The sequence below is a fragment of the Lissotriton vulgaris genome, chromosome 5 (assembly GCF_964263255.1).
Source record: "Lissotriton vulgaris chromosome 5, aLisVul1.2, whole genome shotgun sequence".
Classification (NCBI taxonomy): domain Eukaryota; kingdom Metazoa; phylum Chordata; class Amphibia; order Caudata; family Salamandridae; genus Lissotriton; species Lissotriton vulgaris.
The window spans coordinates 1064657946-1064683778 of NC_141693.1; the positions used below are offsets into that span (position 1 = coordinate 1064657946).

At 46.1% G+C, this 25833-nt stretch overlaps 1 protein-coding gene across 1 annotated transcript in view; it reads left to right on the forward strand.

Annotated features, from left to right (window-relative positions):
• The first annotated feature begins 546 nt into the window (after positions 1 to 546).
• Positions 547 to 25833, forward strand: part of SFR1 (SWI5 dependent homologous recombination repair protein 1) — a 155226-nt gene continuing 129939 nt past the window's right edge. Inside the window, exon 1 of the mRNA XM_086922744.1 lies at positions 547 to 824. The gene's annotated coding sequence lies outside the window, so the exon portion shown is untranslated. The remainder of the gene's footprint in view (positions 825 to 25833) is intronic.

Sequence of the window (25833 nt, forward strand, 5' to 3'; positions counted from 1 at the left end):
AGTGAGGGTTTTTTTAACAAGGCATATTGATTCCACGTTTGGAAAGCCTTCATCCTACTCATCGGGTGATACTCCTTCATTTGTTTTCTACTATACCCGGTAACTACCATAAAGTCTGGCCTGGCATCAGCGGTGGCCACAACAGCTCCTCAGGTGTCACCGTAATTGTTACTTATATAAACTCACCTCCGTATCGCCGCGCTATGACCAAGGAGGATATTACCGCCTGCAGAATGTAACTATTCACTGTAGCTTATCCTAAAGCATTGCGACTCGGATAGTATGAGTTCATACACAGTCCCCCACAGTGGATGGCAGTAGTGCACTAAGCCCCCCTACACAGAGTAATCTGCGCACGCCGCCGAACCATGTATTAGCGGCTCCCTAATGCTTCTAAGAGCATTTAGTACACTCACCACGAGCAAGAGAGCCTGCAGCATTCGGCGTTGGTCCAACTCCGACACCGCCGGCCGGACCGTATGAAGACAGCAGGATTCTAGGCTCACAAACCTCGGCCAATAAACTGTTGCTGCCCGGAGCATTGCGCCCACAACGTGAACCGCCCATGTTGCTCTGCAGCTCATCGCCGATCCAGTCCCCTGGTCCCATGGAGCAACCTGAAAGATACAAACAAGAGGGGTTGCCCCGCCTCACAGCGAGGCTGCCCGAGTCTCACTGCCACTGCTCTCCCAAACGTGCTCTGACAGCTGCTTTAACTCGGGTCCTGCTGCCGTGTTCACCACGCTGATCCTTTCACCCAGTTCCACCGACTGACACGCCGATCCCCGCCATCTGGTCCAGACGGAGAAGCAGCTTTCAGCCAGGTAAAGGGCAGTTGGGTCGAACGCTGTTCTTATGTTGATACCGCTGCCCACTCAGCTGAGACTCCGGATGCCATCCCCGTTTGCGTGGAGTTGAACGCCGATGCGCTGCGATCATCTGTTTGTGACTCTGCTCCTGCCGCCCCACTGGTCTTTGCCGTGCCGCATCTCGTCCGCTCACGGCCCCCTTTTTAGGTTTCGACTGCAAAAAAGCTGCGCAAGCAGCTTTTGCGCATGAGAAATCTAATGAGTTACAGTATGTTGCTCGGGAATCCGCCCTCTGTTCCATTGGCTAGCTCCATAAATGGAGGCTAGCCATTGGAACAGAGAGGCGTCCGTCATGGCCGGACCAGATTCGGGGGCGTTCCCGAGAATTTTTGGCTTTTGGCTACGTCATGCTACGTCAGCCAAAAGCCGGGAACGCCCCCGAATCTGGTGTGGAGGGGTGCTGTGCCTGCCAGGACGTGCAGCCACCACGAGCCCACACCACAGTGCCCCGCCACGGGAGACAACTCCCCCCCACATCAACACCAACCTCGACCTCAGCCCACCCCCAACCAGTACTGCACGACCCACTCACGCACCTGACACACCTTCCCAATACACCGTACAGCAAGCTCATTAAACGCATCACCACAACACACATGTGCTACTCAGCACAGCCTCACCGCGCATCACACAGAACCCTAACAAGTTGTGAGCACAACAAACCACGGCCGTACGTCGACATAACTCATCGAAGCTACACCGGACTCCAAAACACAGTTCAACCCGCACAAATCTGCAGACTCCATTCCACTCCTCTTCACCCCCTTCAAACACCACAGCGCACCCACGCACACTACACGTGGCCCCCACGCACCACAGCATGGCCGTGAACGCAGCACCTCCAAGTCTCAGTGCCTCACCACGGGTACCCGGGGTGCCACGGGTGCAGTGGCACCGGGGCTCAGAGGCGCACACATCATCCACATTGTATTTGCGTATTACTGTGAAACTGAGGGGGCACGGTTTCCTCACTTGTGTTAGGGGGCCTGTTGCCACACAGTCCCACGTGACGCGTTAACACAGCAGACCCTGCCACGCACCAACCAAGGCTCGGAACAGCTTCACAGCTCACAAGAACCGGCCACACGTAAGCACACACCACTAAACAAACACACCAGGCAGCATCAACCACAGGACTCAGAACATATCACAAAACAACCTCACACCGCGCAACCAACCTCAGCCACCCCGACACATCTCCGCAACGCAAGATCTCGGAAAGATAGCACAGCGAGTTAAGCTCTTGCTGCTGCCCGCCCGCGGCGGCTGCCAGTGGCATGAGGGTGGGGTGAGCTAGGGGGTGGGGGGAGAACTGCCCATCGACCACAATTCCCCCTTCCAGCAAAGGGCCCGGGCTCACACCCACCCATGGGTGGGCACTCCGGGCAGCGACCCGATGTTGGTCCGGGCAGTTGGAGAAAACTGACAAATACAAGATTTTTGGGGGTCACAGAGTCGGGTCTTCGGGGCCCTATATTCCACTTTGATCAGATGAACCATCGTTCACCCAGATACGTGTTCCGCACAACTCACATTACATACCCCACCCAAAACAGAGCGCTTCCCTCCATCACAGCGCTGCCATGCGATCCGTGCACAGCGCTGTGACTCCACACAGGGGACGTGCAGCGCTATTAACTGTGTTAACCACCTTATTTTTCATGCTGCATTTTCTTTATCGCCGGTTTGCTTCCTTACTGCCTATCTACTATGTTATGCAATTTGCGTCAGTTTTTTTTTTTTTTTAAACAGGGTGTATGTAAAGCGCTCTAATACCTTCGGGTCAAGCTAGCGCTATATAACACTTTTAAAATAAAAATAAAAAAAACTCGGCCTCTTCATTGCAGTGTATGTGTGTAGGGGGCTTACCTCCGTGCGCCCAGCTGAGGGATATACAAGCCAACAGCAGCACCGCCAGGGCAAGTGAGAGCTTCATCGTAGTGAGGTCGATACCAGCCACAGACCCCGTAGAACTGTGTGTCCGAGCGCAGGGTCCGAGTCCAGGTGCAGTCAGAGCCCGGGGTCCATCAGAGCCAAGAGTCCGGGCCCAGCACCGTCCCCAAAGAAGCCTCTTGAGTGCCAAGAAGCCTTTACTGAGCCTCGCTCGCCAGCTCCTGGTGGCTACTTGCCCAGCCTTGATGAGCTTGGACTGATAAGAGAGCCTGTCTGTCTCCCAAACACAAACACCTACCAGACAGGATTAGACTGGCTCTGGGCACACAGGGACTGCCCCCACAGGCACCCCCCACAACGCACCTGAAGTGCCCCCCCCCTCCCAGGGAGGCCTGGCCTGCACGCCTGCCCCCAGCCACCCCCGGGGAGAAGAGGTTTCGGTTTAATTCATGACAAAACCAGTTTGGGAGCTTTGGCAGATTACATTGTCTTCAGTGTGTGTGTGTGTGGGGGGGGGGGCGTCATAGAAGAGGCCGCGGGTGGCAGCCTCAGGGCTAGTAAACTTCTATCAGAAACAGCCATCAAGGTGGAGGGTGGCTGCTTGCTTCGAGCTCAGCTGCTCTCAGATCGGTGCGGGTCACATTCCCGTCCATCCTTTTTTCGTCCACCGTGCCACTCGAGGCGAGGCCCGGCGCGTGCACATTAGTACCTGGGATCCCTTCTAAGATTTAGAAAGAGATTCAATCAGGCGAACATGTTTCAGTGGCTTCCAAACTTGTATCGAACCAAACACCGTCCTGGCTGGCAAGTGTTGCAGCATCAAGCATCGACCCAGCGACCACAACCGAGTGTGACAACAAGCACACGACAAAGTGTGTGGTGCACATGTCTTTGCACACGATGACAAGTATGAGAAGGACGTAGATTGACACATAAAGTGGGAATGTTCAGGCGAGGAAAGTTCTAGTTTTAGACAAAGATAAAATAAACAGTAGTGGTGCTCGGGCATGAGTCAAAAATTTCCACCGTGTTTCGGCCCTAGAGGATAATAGGGTCACCACCAGGGCTCAGTACTAAAAGGGCCAGAGGATAGGACGGTGAACCAGAGGGGCCTCATTCTGAAGGGGACGTCACCCGAGTGCCCGGATGGACAGCTTCCACGGGTGACGGCCAGTGATGAGGTGATTGCAATCATGCCCCCTACCATTGGGGTGACCAACCGTCCGTAAATCTCACGGACCGTCCTTAATTAGGACCTGACGTCCGTTGTCCGTCAGGATTCCTTTTACGGACACCTTTTGTCTGTAATTTTGGCCATCACAGGGGAGCAGCGCTGCTCCCTGTGAGAGGCCTCGTCTCCCTGATGGGGCGCCTCACACCCCTCCTGGAGCACAGCCCATTGTCATTCTGTGTGGGGCTGATGATTGCCACAGACAGAATGACAATGGATCCGTCTGGGCTGGTAAAGCATGTGGTGTCCTCTTCCTGCCACAGTCAGACAGAAGAAATGTGCAAACACGGCAGTGCTGCTAGGTGAGAAACCAGTTTGTTCAAAGAAGCTGATGAAAGAAGTTGATAAAAAAGGGGCTGGAGTTCTTTCAGTCTCATTATTTTAGAACTGATGCACTTTCAATATTATATTCAACGAAGCCATGGTTGCTGCATTTTCATTTTATGCAACTAACAACCATTGCCAAAGCCAATAGTCCTGGCTTATTGTTGGTGTAATGATACTTGCTGTATTATATATCTGGATGCAATGACAGAAACAACATAATACCAGTCGGGGGGAACACTATGCTAAGCACAGATTTTTATCTTAGGTGTTTTAAGCCACGCCCTTAATTACATCGAATGGCCCCTTTAGAGAGGACCCCCTTTTTTTAGGTTTCGCCTTGAAAAAAGCTGCGCAAGCAACTTTTGCGCAGGAGAAATCTAATGATTACAGTATGTTGCTCGGGAATCCGCCCTCTGTTCCATTGGCTAGCTCCATAAATGGAGGCTAGCCATTGGAACAGAGAGGCGTCCGTCATGGCCGGACCAGATTCGGGGGCATTCCCGAGAATTTTGGGCTTTTGGCTACGTCATGCTACGTCAGCCAAAAGCCGGGAACGCCCCCGAATCTGGTCCGGATTTTTTTGTGTAAATGAGATTCTGTGCTTGTGGTACTATGCTAGTAATTTCACAAAATCTTATCTAAACTTATTCCATTGTGATTATTCGGAGCCCCTCCTGTTATTTAGGCAACAGGCAGAAAACGAGGCGTCGGGGACCACCCAGCGGGGCCATCCGGAGCCTGGTAATGAAAGCCTACGAGGTTGTGAAATGAGGCCCATGAATCTGCTACGATATCATGTGAATCTGTCCGGGTGAACTAGCAGAGAACAAGCTGCTCGCATGTGCGTGGAGTGGTGTGGCTCACTGGTTAGAGGTGGCAGACCCGGAAGCAGAGAACGGCCCGGGACCAGGGTTCAATTCCCGACGCGGCAGGGTCTTGGACCAGGGTCAGCGGACTCGATAATTCTCGCCTCGGTGCCTACTCTAACCAGGGATCACACTCGGCAACTCTGGGCATTAGCTTGCCTCATCTCTACAACGGCCCCCCACATTCGCCGGGGATGCCTGGTTTTACCTTGGAGATACCCAGTAGGGACCATCTCACAGGGATAGCCAGGATGGGTTCCCCAGCGTCCCCCTAACCTTCTGCAGAGCAGCTCTCTGTGGCCGTGGCTGTGCTTAAATTACTGCCGTCATTATAGACTCTGTTGGTGGTACATGCGACATCGGATGGATCCTGTGTTTATCGTTCCTGCTGCTCTTTCGGGTATAAAACGAGCACTGGTCTGGCTTTACCGTGCGAACGTCGGTTTGGACAGATGTACACAGACTATTGTGGAGTCTCTGTTTGCAACTTACTTCGTTCTGTGCCTCGTACCTCTGTGCTCTTTGTTTTAATCATTTCCCAAGTTTGCAGTGCTGCACATGTATTTGAAAACGTTGAGAAATCCACACCTATTAGCTTTACAAGTGCTTGTTGCCTGTGCTTGCGCATGTTCTGTCAGGGATTCCTGGAGTGCTTTAGTTCCCCATCTAAGAATGAAGTAAGCAACACGAGGTGTTAACATGGAAAAGATGCTTCTCAGAGTGACGTGCCATTCCATCCTCCAATCCCAGCGCGGTCCTTCTTTCTGTCAGTACAGCCCGGAATCACCACCTCCGAAGCGCTAATACCTCCTGCGTGTAAAAGCAGCACCACTAGAACTAGAGTGACATACGCAGAAGCGAGGATGAATACAACCGGACTTCAACAATAAGAAGCATAGACAAACCAGTAGGCCTCACTATTTTAAGAATGTCCACCATTTATAGAAACCGTTACTAACATTCTGCCAATACAGGCATTTCATTGTTTTTGTGAGTGCTAGAGTGCTTGGTTGCCTCATTAAAATAGGTTTGCTTTATTAAGCGAATTTGTACTATGCACCTCTATTTATATTAGAAAAGTGTGTTTCCTACTTGGTGTGCTTCAGTAGTGATGGGTGTGAGTGTTGCCGGTAGTGTTATTACTAATCTGTGTGGGTGTGAAGGTAATGTGTGACTGCTAATGTGTAAAAGTACTCCTGGTAGCGTGTGGATGCTAGCCGGTGAGGGGAGTGAATATGCTTCCAGTTGTGTGTGACTGCTAGTCTGTGGTGGATGTGGGGGCTTTTAGTTGCATGTGACTACAACATTCGGAGGGTTGTTAGCCCTGCTGGTAGTGTGTTATGCTAGTCTGTGAGGGGTGTGACTGCTACTCTCGGAGGGCTGTTAGCGCTGCTGGTAGTGTGTGGTGCTGGTCTGTGAGGGGTGTGAGTGCTTGTGATAGTGTGACTACTACTCTCGGAGGGCTGTTAGCACTGCTGGTAGTGTGTGGTGAGCATTGTAGAGAGCAGTGTTCAGAGGACCTTTGTTTCCTGGATTTTCTCCCCGATCTGTACAGCTGCCACATACGACTGTCTGGATCGATCGCCTGCTCCAACATAGGTGGCTCACCACCGCATCTCACTTCAGTTTTTTCAGTCGTGCTCGTTCTGAACACACGGTTTTGCTGGTGCACCTAGATAGAGCAGTTAGTTTGTTTTATTGTCCGCGCTTTCTGATGATCCCTTCCATGTGTGCCTCCTGCCTTTATGCTGTATATAGCACCCATCATGGCATTCCTGCAGCCATGATGGGAAGGCAATTAATCTGCTGACAGACGGAGATGCCTTCAGAGGTTGTTATGGAGGCCGAATCACTAAAAGAACATGTTGAAAAGGAGAGCTGCCGAGGCAGCTCGGCTGCAGCGTCCAGGGAACGTTCTGCCTCTTCACCTTTGGGGTTGGACAGGCTCGGAGCTCATGAGCTAAGGAGCTTGAGAGCCACAGCTTCGTTTCTCATCTTTGGGCTCCACGTGCTGCAAAGGAGGGTGCAGAGTAGAGAGAGTGCAGAGTAGAGAGTGTGCAGAGTAGAGACTGCAGAGTGACTAGGCAGTGCTAGAGACTGCAGAGTGACTAGGGAGTGCAGAGTGACTAGGGAGTGCTAGGGAGTGCAGAGTGACTAGGGAGTGCTAGGGAGTGCAGAGTGACTAGGGAGTGCTAGGGAGTGCAGAGTGACTGCTAGGGAGTGCAGAGTGGCTGCAAAGTGACTGCTAGAGATTAAGCTAATGGCAATGTAAATGACAATGCCATTTATTTATCTGTTTTCAAAACCAACACATAAATACAAATTTTGTCATTTACAATGCCAATAGCTCTAACTTTTCCAAAGGCGAAACCATTGCATTGTAAATGCTTGTTTAAACAAGCCTGCAAAAGAAAATAACATGGCAAAAGGCCTCCACACGAGGCCGCCCGATTCCGCTACCGCCGTCCAGCGAACCACACAGCGCTGATGGACTCTTCCTAATTGAGCCCCACCACGTCCTGAAAAGATAAAGCAAAAAATAATTACAGCCTCCTGGAGGCTGGCAGGGCAGACCGTGGCACGCAGGAGTCAAAGAGCATGTACCTGAGCATGGATAGCCGTATAATTTTCAAATTTGGACTATATTTATTGTAGATATTGTGTTTATTTTATAAACTCTTTTTGACATGTAAAGGTTTATGTTCACAAAAGTTCCCATTCCTCCAATTTAAGTATTGCATAAGCCATTTCTTTTCCTGGTTCGTTTCTCCTTATAACATAAAACATATATTTAAGGATGTTGTGATACTTATTAGAACATTTCGCAAGTGGGATTGATATGTATATTTACCACGTTAGTGATTATGTCATCACGCCGATCACAAATCCAAGAAGTCATCAACAAACTATGGCTTGCATTCTATTCCCCGAGTCTGCTGCACCCTGCCACTTCCTGAGCCTAAGCCTCCCATTGGATAATTGTAGCTGGGGGCTGGCTCATGAGGGAGTTGAGGCAAGGAAGCTGTGAGAGCCCATTTGGAACTTGGAAGTAAGGGCTATTGAGAAAGAATAAACAAAAGTAAGTGTGGACTTTTCACTTGCTGCTTAGCCAGAGTAGCATATCCTGAAGCCCTGCATTGCTGCTATCCTCAACGTGCTCGATGCAGCTGTGGACCTACAGAACTTTTGTGCGCCATGGCGTCACCTGTAAAATCTGTGCGCTGCACTGCAGCATGGTAATTGCTGCGTGTGCGTGAGCCCAGTAGGCACCACAGCCATACTTACCGGCATTGGCAGCATTACGGCTAGGGACAATGCCTGTGGTGTAGCAGGCAGGGTCACAGCAAGCTGAGCAGTGGATGCTGATGCCGTCGCCATCCCTAGACCTACTAATTACAGGCAGCACTAGCAGTGACATCACCTGCTGTGCTCGAGCAGCCGTGTGTTCCGCAATAAACTCAGTCATATCGCAATGATTAATATATGCAAAAAAAGCATTTTCATTTGGTGTACATTTTGTTTTTGCACTCTGTGTAGGTAAGAAAGTAAAACACGCCATCTTCCACTTCTTTAGGAATGACAACAGTAAAACGCAGAGTTCAAAATAAGCATGGGCGAATTTTGCGAATTCGCGATCCGCGAATTTGCAGATTTGCGAATTCGCGATCCGCAAAATTCGCGAATTTGTGCGAATTTGCAGATTTTTGTTTTTTGCATGTTCGCGGGGTTTTTTGCGTGTTCGCGGAGTTTTGTGCATGTTTGCGGGGATTTTTGCGTCTTCGCGAGCCACTTGCATAGCGAAGTTACCCATGCAGTCGTTTATGGGAGAGGGAGAGAGAGATAGATAGATAGATAGATAGATAGATAGATAGATAGATAGATAGAGAAAGAGAGGGAAAGAGAGAGGGAGAGAGAGAACGAGAGAAAGAAAGAGAGGCCGGATCTCTGAAGGGCCAGATTCCTGAGTTGCCCCTACAGAACATACAGCTTTTTATTTTTAGCAAAATGCATATGAAAATTGTGCTGTAAAGGTCTCTTTTAGTTTACCCCTCCTGACAACTCAAAATGGGTGTATTTGCCATCCTCTCCCTTCTTCCTGTTTTTTATATCTGTAAGTGCTTCCTGATGAGGTTTAAATCCTTGGACAGGTGCCTCGTTGCCTACTTGTAACTATTCTCTGACCCTGCTTCAAGGGTCAGAGAATAGTTGCAAGTAGGCAACGAGGCGCCAGGAAGCAATTGGCAGCAGGTGTCCAAGTTGAAGTTAATTTGTTTGTAGCCCTTTTGTAAAAGGTTACAAAGAAATTAGGTTCAACTTTTGCACCTGCTGCTGTAACCCTTGCTTGGCTGAAAATCCGTCCCAGCTGATTCGCGGATTTTACCGCGATTTCGTGAGATTCGCGGATCGCGAAATCGAGGAAAATCCGCAAATTCGCCCACGAAACGGATTTTACGCCCACCCTTAGTTCAAAATAGCAGGGACATGTACAGGCTGACGACAGGGGTCACAGGCAGCAGCAGTGTTATAGATGAAAGAGAGAGCAGGAGTAAAGAAGAGGGAGAAACAACAGGAGAGGCGAGAGATAGGACAGAGCTAAGTAGAAGAAAGGAGAGCAAATCAGATACAAAGAGAAAGCAGCCATGATGTGAAGAAGAGAGCATTAAGAAGAGAGAAGATAGAATGAAAGGATGTAGAGGACAGGAAGAGGAAAAAAATAAGACAAATGATAAAACGGAGACAAAGCTAATCACTGCTAGAAGAGTGATAGTAAAGAGCCAAGATCGAGGGGAGAGAGAGCAGAGCATAGATAAAAGTGAAGAGGAAAAAGGGCAGGGCTAGAATGAATAGGGGGCAAATCAGAAATACAGGGAATAAGGTTAACACACCAGGTGTGACAAAGATGATAGAAAACAATTAGAGATGTGCGAGGATAGACTTTTAGAGCAAAGACTTAGGGGACAGACAACAGATCAAGGGGCCCGATTCACAGAACTAACTTAAGACAACATCCTAAACTTTCTACTTTTGGTATTCACAGAAGACATTTAGTAGTCTTAAGTTAGGATTTTATCGTAAATTAGTTCTGTGAATCGTCCCCAAAGTTAGAAGATAGAGACTGAGGCAGTGAGAGTGTTGAGAGTGGGGCTCCCCGGAGGAAGAAGTGAGCAGTGACCTCCTTGACAAAATGTTTAGCACCTGCACTTCCTTTTTTCACAAATTAAGCACTAGTTCCTGACCTGGCCACACGGCACTGTGCGAGGCACCCCATGTGGTCCGACGCACACCCTGCAGGGGACCAGAATGGGAGTCGGCCTGTTGTGGGCTGCACCCGCCCATGGTGCCCAGATGTGGGTTGTGTGGCTGCGGTGCCGCTCTGCCTGGCGCTGACTGAGAAGGGCCGAAATGTAGGCCTGGGGCCTGGCCAATGCTCTGCACTGCACAGGAACACACACACGACCCAGGGGATGTATTGCCTCGGGCCCGCGCAGGGACCGCTGCTGGATCCGGCCCATGGGAGGACTGGTAAAGTGCTGCCCACGCACGATTGCCATAACTGAGGTGCTGCCATCTACAGAGCCAACGAGTGGGGAGCAGGAAGCGCGGCATACATCGGTACATGTTCTATGGCGCAGCAACGACTGAAGTGCAGTCTGAAACTATGGACCATAACAGGCTACGCCTGAATAGACCTGTTGCAACCTTTGTGGCACGCTGAACACTGAACGAATAGAACAAAAGAATCGATACAGTTTACCTCGTGTATCAAAAAACTAGTTCTTGTGTGTGGGGACAAAACATAGTCCATTACTAAGCACAGAGGTCTCCATTTCGGTTAGAGTATATGAGAAAAGATTAAATTTAGGTATAGATTGGTCACTATTTACCATTCATAATATTGATTGTGTGTCTGTCTTTAACGGGGAGTATATTGATTCCTCTACCAACCTTTTCTGTCTCCCCTCTGTCTCTGACCTGGTCCGGGGCCTCTCTGGCCCTGGCCTAAAATGTTTGCCTAAAAGTAGATGGTTGATTGTTATAGCTAAATGCTTGAGGGTTAAGGGCTGATTGGTCGCTATCTGAGGCTGAACCAGTATTTGAAAAGGTCACTCTCCTATGTGAAGGAAGGAACTAGTTTAATAAAAGTATTTTCTGGGGTGAGAATACCTCCTTTCTTTATTGTATCTCTTAAAATCATTTTGGAGTTTGTCTGTTTCTTAGTTGTATTAGTTTTTTCAAAATGACTTAATGTCTGTTCGACTGCCTCAAGGAGAGTTTTAGCATTTGTCAGTGATTGATCATTAATTAACTTTTTTTCTAGGACTTCAATCACTTTTTAAATCAATTTAACGTGCTTCTATGCAGTCTCAATACTTAGGACTAGCCATGTCCTAGAACATTTATTGGCTGTGAAACTAAAGTTGATTTTTAATTTCTACTTTTCTGTAATAATACCAGGAATGTTCTTAACCTGAAGTCCTACAGGAATAATATTTGAGTTGAGACAGTCAGTAAGAAATTTTGCATGTAGGTTAGTATGTACTAGTTTCTTTTTAAGTCTTTCAAAATAGTAAAGATCAGTATCCTCTTGTTATGAACCAGGATCTCTAGTACGTAGCAATGAGGTTCCACTGGCAATTTTAGAAATATGTTCATCAGAGTAGGATAGTTTCCGATTCTGACATTTGTGTTACAAAGAAAAAGAAGAGATTCAAGGAAATTAATTTTAAGTAGATTAAATTAACTACTCAATTTCGAAAAATGCCCAAGCAGACAGGGGTCTGCACTTAAGCATGTTAAGAAATAGGGCATCCCAATAGTCCCTTCTGAGCTTGAGTATAAATTCTGTAAAAAATAAAAAGGCCAACAAGGGAATGATTTATCAAAAACAATTGTAGAAAATAATTAACTTACATTATCTGTCCCAATAGTTACTGGAGAATGAATCATAACAGAGCTCTGCATCTGGGACATGTTTAAAGGGCTACTTAAGTGGGTGGTCCACTAGTTGAAAGGTAAAGGGCCAACAAGGGAATAATTTATAGAAAAATAGAAAACAGTTTTGGAAAATAACTTAAATTAAATTATCTGTCCCAATAGTGACAGTGGAGAATGAACCACAACACAACTCTGCATGTAATTAATAGAGGAATTAATCTTGAAGAAAAGGCGCACACAGAGTTTGGATTGGAGAAAGATCGTTTATTCAATAAAAATAATTTTGGTCTGTGCAGTCCACTCTGTTTGATATCAATATCTTCACACCCAAAAAGAATTCCATGGTGAAGGTCCAATAATTTCAGGGGAAGGAGTTGGACTCAGCAGCAACGTTTCGATCTCAATTGTTCATAGACTGCAAGACCATCCTCAGGACAACCATATTAAATTAGAAAGACAGCAATGACACCACATGAACTCAAAAGTAGTAAAGAATATATGAAAAAAGGATATTGAATCCATATTTGCGCCTATTTCATATCTTCACCTGTGATCTCAAAATGCAAATCATACATGTGACAAGAAACAAAAAGAAGAGAGAAAAATATGTGAATATGCTTAAGTGCAACCTAATAGACACAAGTATATGTCAGAATATTCGCAGAAAGGCTTCGGAGTTCCAAATGACTATAAAGGAAACTACCACTTACTTTATAGAAAAGTCATGATAACCTTTACAATAAGAGATGGGGACTAAGATGTCTGTAAATCAAAACAATTCAATCATATCAAGATCAGAATCCATACATTATTAATGGAAAACTTCAACGCCAATCATTGGTATAGAAACTCACCTATACCCTGAGTGAATCAATAGTGAAGTTGAACAAAAATCTTCAAAAGTAAATTTGGAAGGCAATTTTTGAAGCTGAAGGAACAAAAAACCTGTACAAAATCAAAAAGGTTAGCCTATTAATTTAATCAGCTACATACCAACCAAAAATATATGGGGAAATAACTGACATCAGTTGAATGAATCACAAGTGAATCAAACAAACTCAGAGATTACTTCTGTATGTATGCATACCTGGAGCCAAAGGTAACTCTAACAACTAGAGCGGCAACTTTTGCTACCATCTATAATGGAGGCATGATATTTAACACCATGTCTCTCTTCATAATTACTCAAATGCGTATGATTTACAACAACGAAGAAAAGGGTTAATCAAGTACCAGTACCAAAAGAAAGTTGTTACAAACAACTCTGTACTCATTATTTAATAACACCGGTTTTGTCATCTAACAACACCAAAGTGATCAATAAGTGAGGCAGTCATAATTTGATAATGCCACAATCTAAGAAAAACAGCGGTCATCTTGAAAGGGACTCTAAAGAGTAGGAACAAGTTTAGAAATACAGAAAAGTTAGAGATTAGTGCCATATAGGTGATAGTACAAAGTGCTTGATTCATTATATAATGATATTTTTCAGAATTGTTAATAATAAAAGAAATATCTCAATAATACTGAATGGTCATATAAAAAATTATTATACAATCAAATGCAGGAAATAATGCTAATAATTTCCTAAAAATCTATGACATCCATCATTTCAAAAACATGACATTAGGCAGATTTTACCAAATACAAAAATTCTGTAAAATCATATAGAAAAAGTGAGCATGCCCCTCTGGTTGGGGAGTGATGGTAATAGTGAAAATGTGGATGTTTATGTTGAAACATACAGACTGCTTATAGATAAATGTATTGTATTGAAATACGAATTAATTATAATTTTAAATTTTGATGCATATTGTAATTCAGTTATGATGATGTTTAAAATATCATGAAAAAATATGATGTAAAGTTTACAAATATATGATTTTCAAACAGAAAAAAAATAGTTGAATTCTATCGTAGACAGTAAGTGTCTTTAGCAGTGCATCACGTAGGCAGTGGTTTCCATTGGCCTCCTACTGTTGTATATTTACCAGGGTTTGAGGGGTGTGACCCTTTACACGTGGTAGCACGCCTAATTAGCTGCAAACAGATTTACAACAGATATACATTAAGATTAATTGATTACATTGGTGTGCAGGCCCACCATTCATTTTTGTTAATCAACACTCAGGCACCGCCCCTCTGTTCTTTTTGCATTTGTCACTAGTGCTCAGCCCAAGGGAATGGCGTTATGCCTATTCATGACAGGGTTATGACTGTGAGCTTTGCTCCTAATTATTTAAACAGGTGCATTTTGTGTGTTCATCAAACATGACAGTTTTTGTGCATGAGTCATGATAGCCCAGCTCGGTGGGGGTCAGGAGAACAGTTGGTGGGCATGAGATGGCAACAGGTACGGTGGCAAGTCAGTTGTTCTCTATACTAGTCAGACATCTCTGGCATTATTTCCAAAAAATCAGCAGTAGGGTTGTCACAAAGGATATAACAAGCATTTGCAATGCAATAGGTTTCACATTAGAAAAGTTTGAGCTATTGGTTTTGTAAATGACAATTTTTTTATTTATGTTTTGTTTTTGAAAATAGCTAAATTAATAGCTTTGTCATTTACATTGCCAATAGTTATACCTTTCGCAAATGTGACACCTATAGCGTTTGTAATGCAATATGTGTTGTATTTACTTGACTTACATGTATTGTATTACAAATAACAATGGCTTTTAATTTTTTTTTAATAATGAATACTTAAATAAAAGTTATTTCAATTTATAATGGCAATAGCTTCAACTTTTGTCGATAACTTTTGTGAAGATTATGTTCAGTGTATTTTATTGTGACCAAAATCCACGAACAGAAGTGAAATATTAACATCTTTTTGTTACATTTGTAATAAAGCTGAAACATTGAGAGAATATATTTGAACCAGTTGTTGTTGAATGGTTGCACAGATTGATGCTGTGGTGGTGCTGAGTGATGTTGTGATGGCGAACGAGTGATGCTGTGGCGTTCAGTGATGCTGTGGTAGCGAATAGTGATGTTGTGGTGCCCCTGAGTGATGTTGTGGTGGTGCCGAGTGATGCTGTATGCTATGCTATGTTTTGTTTTGCTATCCTATGTTTTGTTTTGTTATGCTATGCTATGTTTTGCTATCATATGCTTTGATTTGTTTAGCTATGCTATGCTGTTTTGTTATCTTATGTTTTGTTATGATATGCTATGTTTTGTTGTGCTTTATTATGCTATGCTTTGTTTTGCTATGCTATGTTTTGTTTGGTATGCTATGCTATGTTTTACTATGCTATTATATGTTTTGTTTTGCTATGCTATGTTTTGTTGTGTTTTGTTAAGCTATGCTATGTTTTGTTGTGTTTTGCTATGTTTTGTTATGTTATGCTGTTTTGTTATGCTATGCTATGTTTTGCTATCCTATGCTTTTTTTGTTATGCTATGTTATGTTTAGTTTTGCTATCCTATGCTTTGTTTTGTTATGCTATACTATGCTTTGTTGTGTTTTGTTATGCTATGCTGTTTTGCTATGCTTTGCTATGCTATGTTTTGTTATGTATGCTGTTTTGTTGTGTTTTATTATGCTATGCTATGTTTTGTTGTGTTTTGCTGTTTTGTTATGCTGTTTTGTTATGCTATGCTTTGTTTTGTTATGCGGGTTTGTTATCTTATGCTATGTTTTGTTCTGCTATGTTTTGTTATGTTTTGTTATGCTATGCTATGTTTTGTTATACTATGCTGTTTTGTTTTGCTATGCTTTGTTATGTTATGCTATGCTTTGTTTTGTTATGCTGTTTTGTTATGCTATGCCATGTTTTGTTGTGTTTTGTTATGTTATGCTATGCTTTGTTGTGTTTTGCTATGCTGTTTTGTTTTGCTATGTTTTGTTATCCTATGCTTTTTTTGTTATGCTATGCTATGCTGTGTTTTGTTATGATATGCTATGTTTTGTTATGCTATGCTGGTGAGGGTGAGTGAGGGTGAGGGTGTGTGAGGGTGAGAGGGTTGTGAAGGTGAGGGGGTGTGTGGGGGTGCTAGGGTGAGGGTGTGTGTGGGTGAGTGTGTGTGAGGGTGAGTGTGTGTGAGGGTGAGTGAGGGTGTGTGAGGGTGAGAGGGTGTGAGGGTGTGGGAGGGTGAGGGTGTGTGAGGGTGAGGGGGTGTGAGGGTGAGTGAGAGGGTTGTGAGGGTGAGTGAGCCTGTGTGAGGGTGAGGGGGTGTGAGGGTGAGGGGGTGTGAGGGTGAGGGGTGTGAGGTTGAGTGGGTGTGAGGGTGAGGGGGTGTGAGGGTGAGGGTGTGTGTGAGGGTGAGGGGTGTGAGGGTGAGGGGGAGTGAGGGTGAGGGGGAGTGAGGGTGAGGGGGTGTGAGGATTAGGGTGTGTGTGAAGGTGAGGGTGTGTGAGGGTGAGTGAAGGTGAGGGGGTGTGAGGGTGAGGTTGTGTGAGGGTGTGGTGTTGTGAGGGTGATGGTGTGTGAGGCTGAGGGGTGTGAGGGTGAGGGTGTGAGGTGGTGTGAGGGTAAGGGTGATGGGGTGAGGGATGTGAGGGTGAGGGTGGGTGAGGGGGTGGTGGTGTGAGGGTGAGGGGTGTGAAGGTGAGGGGTTGTGAGGGTGAGGGTGTGTGTGGGGGCGTGAGGGTGAGGGGGTGGGGGTGTGAGGGTGAGGGGTTGTGAGGGTGAGAAGTTGTGAGGGTGAGGGTGTGAGGGTGAGAGGGGGTGTGAGGGTGCGTGAGGGTGATGGAGGTGAGGGGGTGTGTGAGGGTCAGAGGGTGTGTGAGGGTGAGGGGTTGTGAGGGTGAGAGGGTGTGTGAGGGTGAAGGGATGTGAGAGTGAGGGGGTGTGAGGGGTGTGTGTGAGAGTGAGGGGGTGTGAGGTGAGGGTGTGTGGGGGTGAGGGGGTGTGAGGGTGGATGAGAGGGTGTGTGAGGGTGAGAATGTGTGGGAGGGTGTGTGTGGGTGAGGGGGGTGCGAGGGTGAGGGACAGGCATTGGACATTGAGGGACACAAGCACAGAGCACTGAGAGGAGCAGGCACGGGGCAGTGAAGGACACTGGTTTGGGGTCAGTGTGGGTCATGCTCTTTTAGTACTGAGACCCACTCATGGTGCATTTGGAAACATACTCGGGCTCACAACAAGAACTGCCATTGAGCACATCCTTTTACAACTGAAAATGATTTACATCTCATTAGTTTCTGTTTCTTCGGGCTCACACAGTCACAAAATAGGTCCCTTAATTCTTAAGCACCTAAGAGCTCAAGGCAAATCACTGAACTCAGACGTTTTGATGGAAAATTAGAAATACTAAATATTAGGTGTAGAAGTTCTATCTTGCAGTTTTTACTGCTGACTCATAATTTCTCTTGAACTTCAGACAACCCCAATTTGATTGGACAGCAAGGCCCTAGTTACTTTTCAAGCAGAGGACAGGCTAATGTACCACACGTTTGGGTCTTTCTTAAACTCTTTGGCGCCATTTAAGCAGCAGAGCTCCACATTGCTCCAGATGAGAATGGACCAGGGGTTTGGGAGCTAAGCAAGTTGGAAGCAATTTCGGTATCGGCCTTCCTGACCATATGACCCATGTATCACCAGATGGATCGATGAGGGGAGAACAGTTTCTAAGATTGCAAACCCGAAAAAGAACATTGGCGCCTCTTTTCCTTTATTTTGACAAGAAACAATAAGAACAGGAAATAATACGCATTGGCAAAGCTAGTAGGGTTCACCTTTAGCTTTGCAAACGTATTAGCTTTTACAATGCCTTTTTTTGACGATGCCATTCAGCATCATCAATACCAAAAAATGGTTCTTGCCGATGCTGAACAGTGTTTGCAAATTTGAAAAAGTGCAATGGTGCATATGCGCACGTGTCACCACGCATGCATGCCTCATGTTGGTCGGGCGAGCCCAGCATTATCAACTATGTATCTTGATAAAGTAGCCACTTTGTTTTTTGTTTACCATTCTAAAATGGCACACTTATTTTGAAACCGTGAACAAGAAAAAACATGAAAAAAGCATTTTTGCTAGAACGGTGCAGCCCACCAAAAACCTGCTGGGTCCCAAAAAAGTTTTCAAAAAATGAGACAGCGAAAGATGAGCAACAGTGGAATGGATGTAATGCGCAACGGGATCAGTAGGGGGCAGTAACAGAGGAGCTTGGATGGTGAAATGAAAAATATTTAAAAGAAATTGAAACAAGTTTGAATGCAGTTAGAGGGTGCAATTTCGAAAAATGCTTGTGTTTTTGTTGGGGAAAGACAGGTTTATGTTTTATGTTTAGGACCTGCAATAAAGAGGGCATACACAATTTGAACTGGGGTGTGATGTCGGGCACCAGTTGAAGCTGAGCAGAGGAAAGGCAGCGCTGGGAGGGGGGCTGGGCAACCATGCCAGCATTCCGATTCACAAGCAGATGGTCCTGTTTATGACCTGCCGAGCGCGTGAAGTGGCTGGTGGCAAATGGAATCAAAGCGGCCGCGATCGCTTTGATGTTCTTGTCTCGGCTTGCTTTGTGGGAGGGTTAGGGGGAGCGAATTCCTGTGCATGCGCCTGGCTCACATGAATTGTACGCGATCCGCAGTAGGTAGACTTTTTAGGTCTCCTTACTATAAATCTCGCCTACCATCCCTTCGGGATGGAATAGACGAGACCTAAAAAACAGGGGTCTTACAGGAACAAAAACCCTAGCAAAGCCCTGAACAACACTTTCTGCCAAGTAATCGGTCTGAGAAAAACATATCTAGGCCCATTAATGTAAGGCGTATAATGCCAGAAGGGGCCTTGCCTCGGCATTTGACTTAATTTTTCCTGTTTTACAAATCACAGGATTTATGATTTCTCATTGCACATTGTAATGAGCAAGAGTAGTGTGAGTATATGCACATTAATCAGTTCACAGAATTTCTTAACTGCAACAGCACCCAAAGAGGTCACACAATAGCTTTTCCCCGCAACAAGTAAACATAAGGGGAATTCTGAAACAGGCTCAAGTAAGCTGCTAGTGTGTGGGCAAAAAAAACTGGACTGGATGCGGGGGAAGGGACTCTGTCCATTCTCATGATCTATTCATCAAATTGTAATATGGAGGTAAATGTATAGCCTTTGAAGCAAGTAGTTATGTGTAGCAATCATGGCTTTCCTACACTAATAAACTGATCAATGGCAATTCATACTTTCACCGTGAAGCTGTCCATATTGTCCATTAATCTGACAATATGTGAGCCCTTTGAAACAGGCTTAATGGAAGAAATAAACACCAAAGTCTATTCTCAGTACAAGATCCCAACATGGTTTTCATTCAAGGCTGTTAAACAGCAGGTGGCTGCCTTCTGTATTTGCATCTCTAAAGTTCTATCTGCTTTTCAAGCTGCATTGTGCAATGTGCAGGTCCCCTCCTGTGGGGCAGTTTCTCTCACCCAGACACTGAAAGGACATCGTTTACAGATCACATTGGTGCTGAAAGTGCCACAGCGGTACACCGTGTCGGCTGTAAGTGTTCCGGCTAGCAGCTGCAAACCTCATCTCTTGCATGCTACATTTACAGCTAGATTCATGAAGAACACATTTTGCGATTCCTTAATAGCGAAATTTACCGATTCGCTATTAAGGAATAGCAAAATGTTATTCATCAAGAAATCACTCAAGAAATAGCGATTTCCAATTATTCCTTAATTGCGACTCGCAAATTGCGAGTCGCAATTAAGGAATATCTCCCCATTCATTCGAATGGGAAGACACTCACAATTTGCTAATCGCAAATAGCGATTCGCAAAATGAAATTGCGATTTCAAGGGTGCAGGGGTGTCCAAAGGACACCCTGTAGCACCCCTGAAATGTGAATTTACACTGATGTTGTGCACACAATCAATCAATCAATCAGTGACACTTATAAAGCGCGCTACATACCCGTGGGGTCTCAAGGCGCTGGGGGGGGGGGGGAGCCGCTACTGCTCGAACAGCCAGGTCTTCAGCTTCTTCCTGAAGGAGAGGTGGTCTTGGGTCAGGCGCAGGTCGGTCGGGAGGGAGTTCCAGGTCTTGGCGGCCAGGTGGGAGAAGGACCTTCCTCCTGTAGTCGCTCTTCGGATGCGGGGGACGGCGGCGAGGGCGTGGTTGGCTGATCGGAGGTGGCGTTTAGACACATGTCTAAAGGACATGTGTGTGTGTAACATGCAACTTAGAAAAATGCATTTTTCTAAGTTTTCGCTATTTACCACGAGGTTTGACTTCGTGGTAAATAGCGGTCCTAAATTGCGAATTCGCAATTTTTAAATGTTTCATGAATAGCATTTAAGGAATCTCTAATAGAGATTCCTTAAATGCTAATCCTCGCAAATTTGTGAATTCTTTATTAGCGATTTTTGCATTTGGGATGATGAATCCCAAATGCAAAAATTGCACTCGCAAAGGGCCAGATTCTCAGAATCTGGAGCTTTTGCGAGCGCATTTCGCTTGATGAATGTGGCTGCATGTGTTCTGCAACAAGCAGTTCAATCGGGGTGAGGGGAGAAGCAGGACAGACGACTCAAGCCAGGGCCGGACCTAAATCGAATTGACCGGAACATCGTCCTTGGCAGGAAAAAAATTGGTCTTTGTTGGAGGGTGTCCTTGCGGTGTGATGGCAGGAGCTGAGAGGAAGATGGGGGGGAGGAGGTTGACGGGGTGCTAAAAATTAGGCATGATGTACATTAAGGGCTGATTAGAAAGCCTTTAATGGGACCTGATTGAGACCAAGTGGGATACTCGAGTAGCTGTTTGCATGACCTTGTCAGGCAACGCCCTGCTGCGCCCCTGGGAATATTGGGGTCCGGGCATGAGCCCAGCTCGCCCAGGCCCAAGGTCGGCCTTGACTCAGTCAAACCCACAGAAAATAGGATAGTTGGCCCCCCTAATGTATTCACTGGATGGCTTGTCTGCGCCTAGCAAAGATGAAAATAAGTCACACGAGGCATATGTGGAGAAATGAAGGACTTCATCTCTGAAGACTTTTTGTGAATTTTCAGCTGGTAATATTGACATATCATACACAGCCCCAGATTGGCAAGGCGGACAATCAGTCATCGGACGATGGGCCTCTGGCCAAGGACAGTCGGTGGCCCAGTTTTTTGGTCTACTAAGGACTCCACACCTGGTGCACAGCATGAAAGGCTGTTGTTACAGCCTTAACAATTATGACCCCAAGCACATGAAGTGGTGCCAGTGGGCTAATGTCACAGGCAGAATGACAATGAGCTGCTCTGCTCCACTGTCGCAGCATGAGGTGTGCCTGCCTCTGTTCAGGTGTGATGGAGTCTGCAAGGAGCTGCTGATGGGAAGCTATTAGAACTTAATTTTCAGGGGAGAGGACTGGAGCATCAGGTGGTGGTGAGTTGATGAGGGCCAGCGAGGGAGCTCCTCAGTTTACTTTTGTCCTCCTCCACTCCATGCAAGTAGCAGAGATAAATCAGTCTCCGCTCCTCTGTTTTGTCTGCCAGATAACAATTACTGCAGTCAGCCGGGGCAGGTTGTGGCCTTAGTTGACTTTGAAACTAGGAAACCCGATTCAGGTCCCAGCGTCGATACGACATACCGTGAATCTGGGCAAATCATTTAATCTACATGAATCTAAAAAAGAATATGACCCTCTGCAGTATTATCTGGTGTTCATGTAGAGTGCTCCAATGCTTCTGGGCTGCGTCCGTGGTATACAAGACTGCATGTATTTGAGGAAAGTAACACTATTTTTTGTTTATGTTTGCGTTTACACACCAGCATCATTCCCTTTCTCAGAATGTACATGCGATGCTAGCTGCAAGTAAAAAAAACAAAAAAACACAGATGCAGCTTTCACAGGTCTCTGAGCGTTGGAGAGCCTCTCTTAACCCTTTGGGCGCGGCTGGAATTCCCCCGCCGTGCGGGCGAATTCCACACGTGCGCAGGGACGTCGGACGGTCAGGGGCCATCCAACACATGCTGGTACTGCAAAAAATAAAACGAATGTCATAAAAAAGTGAGTGTAAAAGGCAGTTTAGGTATGTACCATATCATGTTTTCCAGCGAACATTAATCAAACATCCACAGCAAACATATGGATAAAAAAACACAATTAAAAGTGAGATCCTTGGGGGGGCGTGGCTTGGACGGGGGTGGAGATGGCCGCCTGAATCCGTCTCGCGTCTCACAGGATAGCGACTTCGAGGTCTCCAGGAGTCTTAAACAATCAACCTTGCAGCTCCGAGGTGTCGACTAATGCACAGAACACCCAGGGACCAGTTTTATGGGCTTGGAATGCAGTGATCACGAGTTTGAGACCTGTATTCAGCCGTCGGCTGCATCGTGGCTGATCCTGAAAATGGCGCCGACCAGCACGGAACCCTAGCCCTGTTTGCCTGCCTGCTGGCCACTGCCTAACACAGCTTTGATTTCTGGCGATCCACCATCATTTTCCCGGAGGTGAGCACTGTTCGTTTATAGCGCGCTGTTTAAGGCTTAAATCCAAAAGGAGACTCACCCGCCTTACGGCGATTTCTCTTGCCTGACCCTGAAATGGCGGATACGCGGCTGTGACTCCCGTTACCGATACACCCGTGTGTGAGAGCCGACCGTCAAGCTCCTCTCCAGTTACCGAGTGCATGACTCCCCTATTGCTGTCCGCATCCACAGTGCTGAACCTGCCTCGCAAGCTATACCCTCGATATCGCCTCCACACTGCCTGACTTCATAATGGCGGGAAGAAAAAGGCGCACTGAGAGCAAAGTGTAGTTGACTGTCGGCCACAGCAGGGGGTCATGCTCTAAGCCCGGCGTCCTCACAGCGCATATTGCTTACCCTTCACAGCCTCACATATAAAATGCTTGTTAAAATCCGCCAAAACGTGCTGAGTCAAGCCTAATCCTGCCATTTCTGCAAAGGTCTGCTACAACCTGCTAAAACCTGCCTTATGTTTGCTAAAACCTCTCAAAAGGTGCCGATGGATGCCTACTCCTACATCTCTGCCAATGACTGCTAGAGCCTGCATCTCACTGGGCCATGATAACTGAGTCCGGAACCTGCTTGTCAAGGGGATAGCCGGAATCTGACCAGGGGCCACCAACTGCCACCATACTCACAAGTTCTTTTTTTTTTTGTCCTCATCTCACCTTAGATCTGAGCAGGTTTAGCAAGCCGTCTATGGGCAATCTGGGAGCCCTTCGACTCACTGCATAGATCCACGCCCCCAGGGCTACCTCATGTGGTTGAGGTCAGGTGTAATCATTGGAACGGGAAACCACCATCTTTGGGCTAGAAGTTTATCAGATGTAAATGCCGACCCCAGCCCAAAAGGGGGGACCAGATGTTAGCCTGTGCCCCTGACAGATCTCCCTGATCTCTGTGGGCGATGTTTAATATAGCTTTTACCCAATTTTCTCTACTGGGGGGGGGGGGTCGGGTCTTTCCACCTTAAACAGATTTCTCACCTGGCTATGATTATCACATACAATAATGAGCACCTCAGCTGTAGAGTTGTTCATACCAAAAATGACCAAGTTAATATCCATTTCCAGATCTATGCTAAAAATTGCAATCAATATTTCCCTCACATTCTTCCAAAATACAGTTAGTTCTGGGCAGTCGAAAAACATATGAAGATCATCAGCCTTGTCGGTATTACATCTGGGGCATTTTGGGATCGGAATTGGGGCAAACTTCGCAATTTTGGCCGGAGTAAAAAAAAGCCTATTTAACACAAAAAAGTGATTCCTTTTTAATCTCGCTGGCTTTATATATTTGTATAAAATTTCAAGGGAAGATTAAAATCTTTCTTCTGCAGGACAAGCATGGGGGAGGGAATTCCACACAGCAGATTGGGATGGGATCTCTCTCAGCTGGCCCGGACTCCCTCCATAATGAGATCTACAAATTATTAGGCGATGAGCTTTTGCCTATTCTCCAGATCCTCTTCAACTCAGTTTATTCCACTTCTGGGGTGGTTCCAAGATCTTGGAAAGAGGCTACAATAGTTTTAATATTGAAGCCAGGGAAAAATCCGCTGTTGGCTGACTCCTACCGACCAATCTCCCTGCTGAATGCCGACTATAAAATCTTTACGGGCATTTTAGTAGGGAGGTTGGCAAAATTCGTACCAGGCCTAATTAATTCCGATCAGAAAGGTTTTATGGTGGGAAGGTTTATTCAGGAGCAAACCCAAATCTTGATTGGCAACATCGATTTGGCTGAGAGGAGGAACAACACTTTAGCAGTAGGGGCTCTGGATGCCGCTAAGGCATTTGCCCGAGTGTGCTGGAGATATCTCTGGGGGGGTACTAGAGACTGTGGGAATGGGTCCGATATTTGTGCAAACCCTAAAAAAATGTTAGTCTGGGGCGTAAGTGAAAATCCTGGTAAATGGCTCCCTGATCCTGAGTTTTGAAATAAAGAGGGGAACAAGGCAGGGGTGCCCCCTGTCCCCTCTCTTATTCAATATTTACATTGAACCCCTGGCGCAGATGATCAGGCTGGATAATGACATCAGCCATTTAATTCACAAGATTATCTGTGTAAAATATCTCTTTACGCAGATGACGTTATTATATATACTCACAAGTTCTTAACACCACGGCCGATTTCAGCCGGCGTTAAGGCTCACACTGTTAAAGAGACATCCTTCCACGACAACTCTTGGCGCTGAGACTTACCCTCAGCGGTCCTGCCTTCTACATATCGCGGTCACCCTGCCGACCACACAACAGACATTGACGACATTTGCGAGTTTTTCAAAATAGCTTGTGTCTGGTGAAGGTACTCTTCATTTCCAATCCACCCCACATCGTTGGTTGGCTGCATCTTCTATGAACGTGGCCTTTCATGACCGACCTCTCGGCTCCCCATCTGAAGGTCCACGCCTGCACAGAATAGAATATCTCAACCGGTTCCTCTAATTCAGCTTTTGCCATTCATCAGTGGCGATCAGTGGAACTTGTATCTTCTCATCACCCCCTGGGCCTGACGATCCTACAAGATGGCAGAGAGAGAAAATAAAAATAACAAGAAAGTAAGACCGGAGCTATCCTTATCTGAATCACCTATCAAAGCTAAAGCAGACCTAACAAGCACTTTGGACATGATCCTTAAGAAACTGGTGGAGGTCCACGACTTGGCCAAATCCACAAAAGGCAACACCGATACCATGCAATTGGAACTCACAGCGATCAGAGTGGATATGAACTCCATGAACAAAAGCATCAGTGAAGCGGAACAACGGATAAGCGATGTAGACGATAAAACAACCCAGTCGTGTAAAATCATACAACACCTTCAGAGCTCTACTAAAGACATAAAACGTCAAAACGCTGAGTTAGAAGATCGTAATAGGAGGGGCAATATTCAAATCTTTGGCGTGCCGGAAAAATCAGAAAAAGACGCAGAATCTTGCGTGGCATTCCTGGAAGCGTGGATCCCGGAACAGTCACCGGAATTGACTTCCATCACGGACTGGAGCTGGACAGAGCTCACAGAATCCCGACATTCATCGCCCATGGAAAAAAAGGCCCTCGTCCCCTGATCTGCAAACCTCTCCGATTTCAACATATCGAGGCCATTCTACAATTTGCAAGGAAGAACCATCATATCACCTGGGAAGGCCACCGTATAATCTTCACGCAGGACTTCTCCAAAGAGACGGTTGAAACAAGGAAAGGCTTCCTGTCATTGAGAGATAAACTGAAGTCAAAAGACATCCAATTCTCATTCGCAGGTCCGGCAAGATTTAAGATTATCGACCACGGTAAACCGCGCAT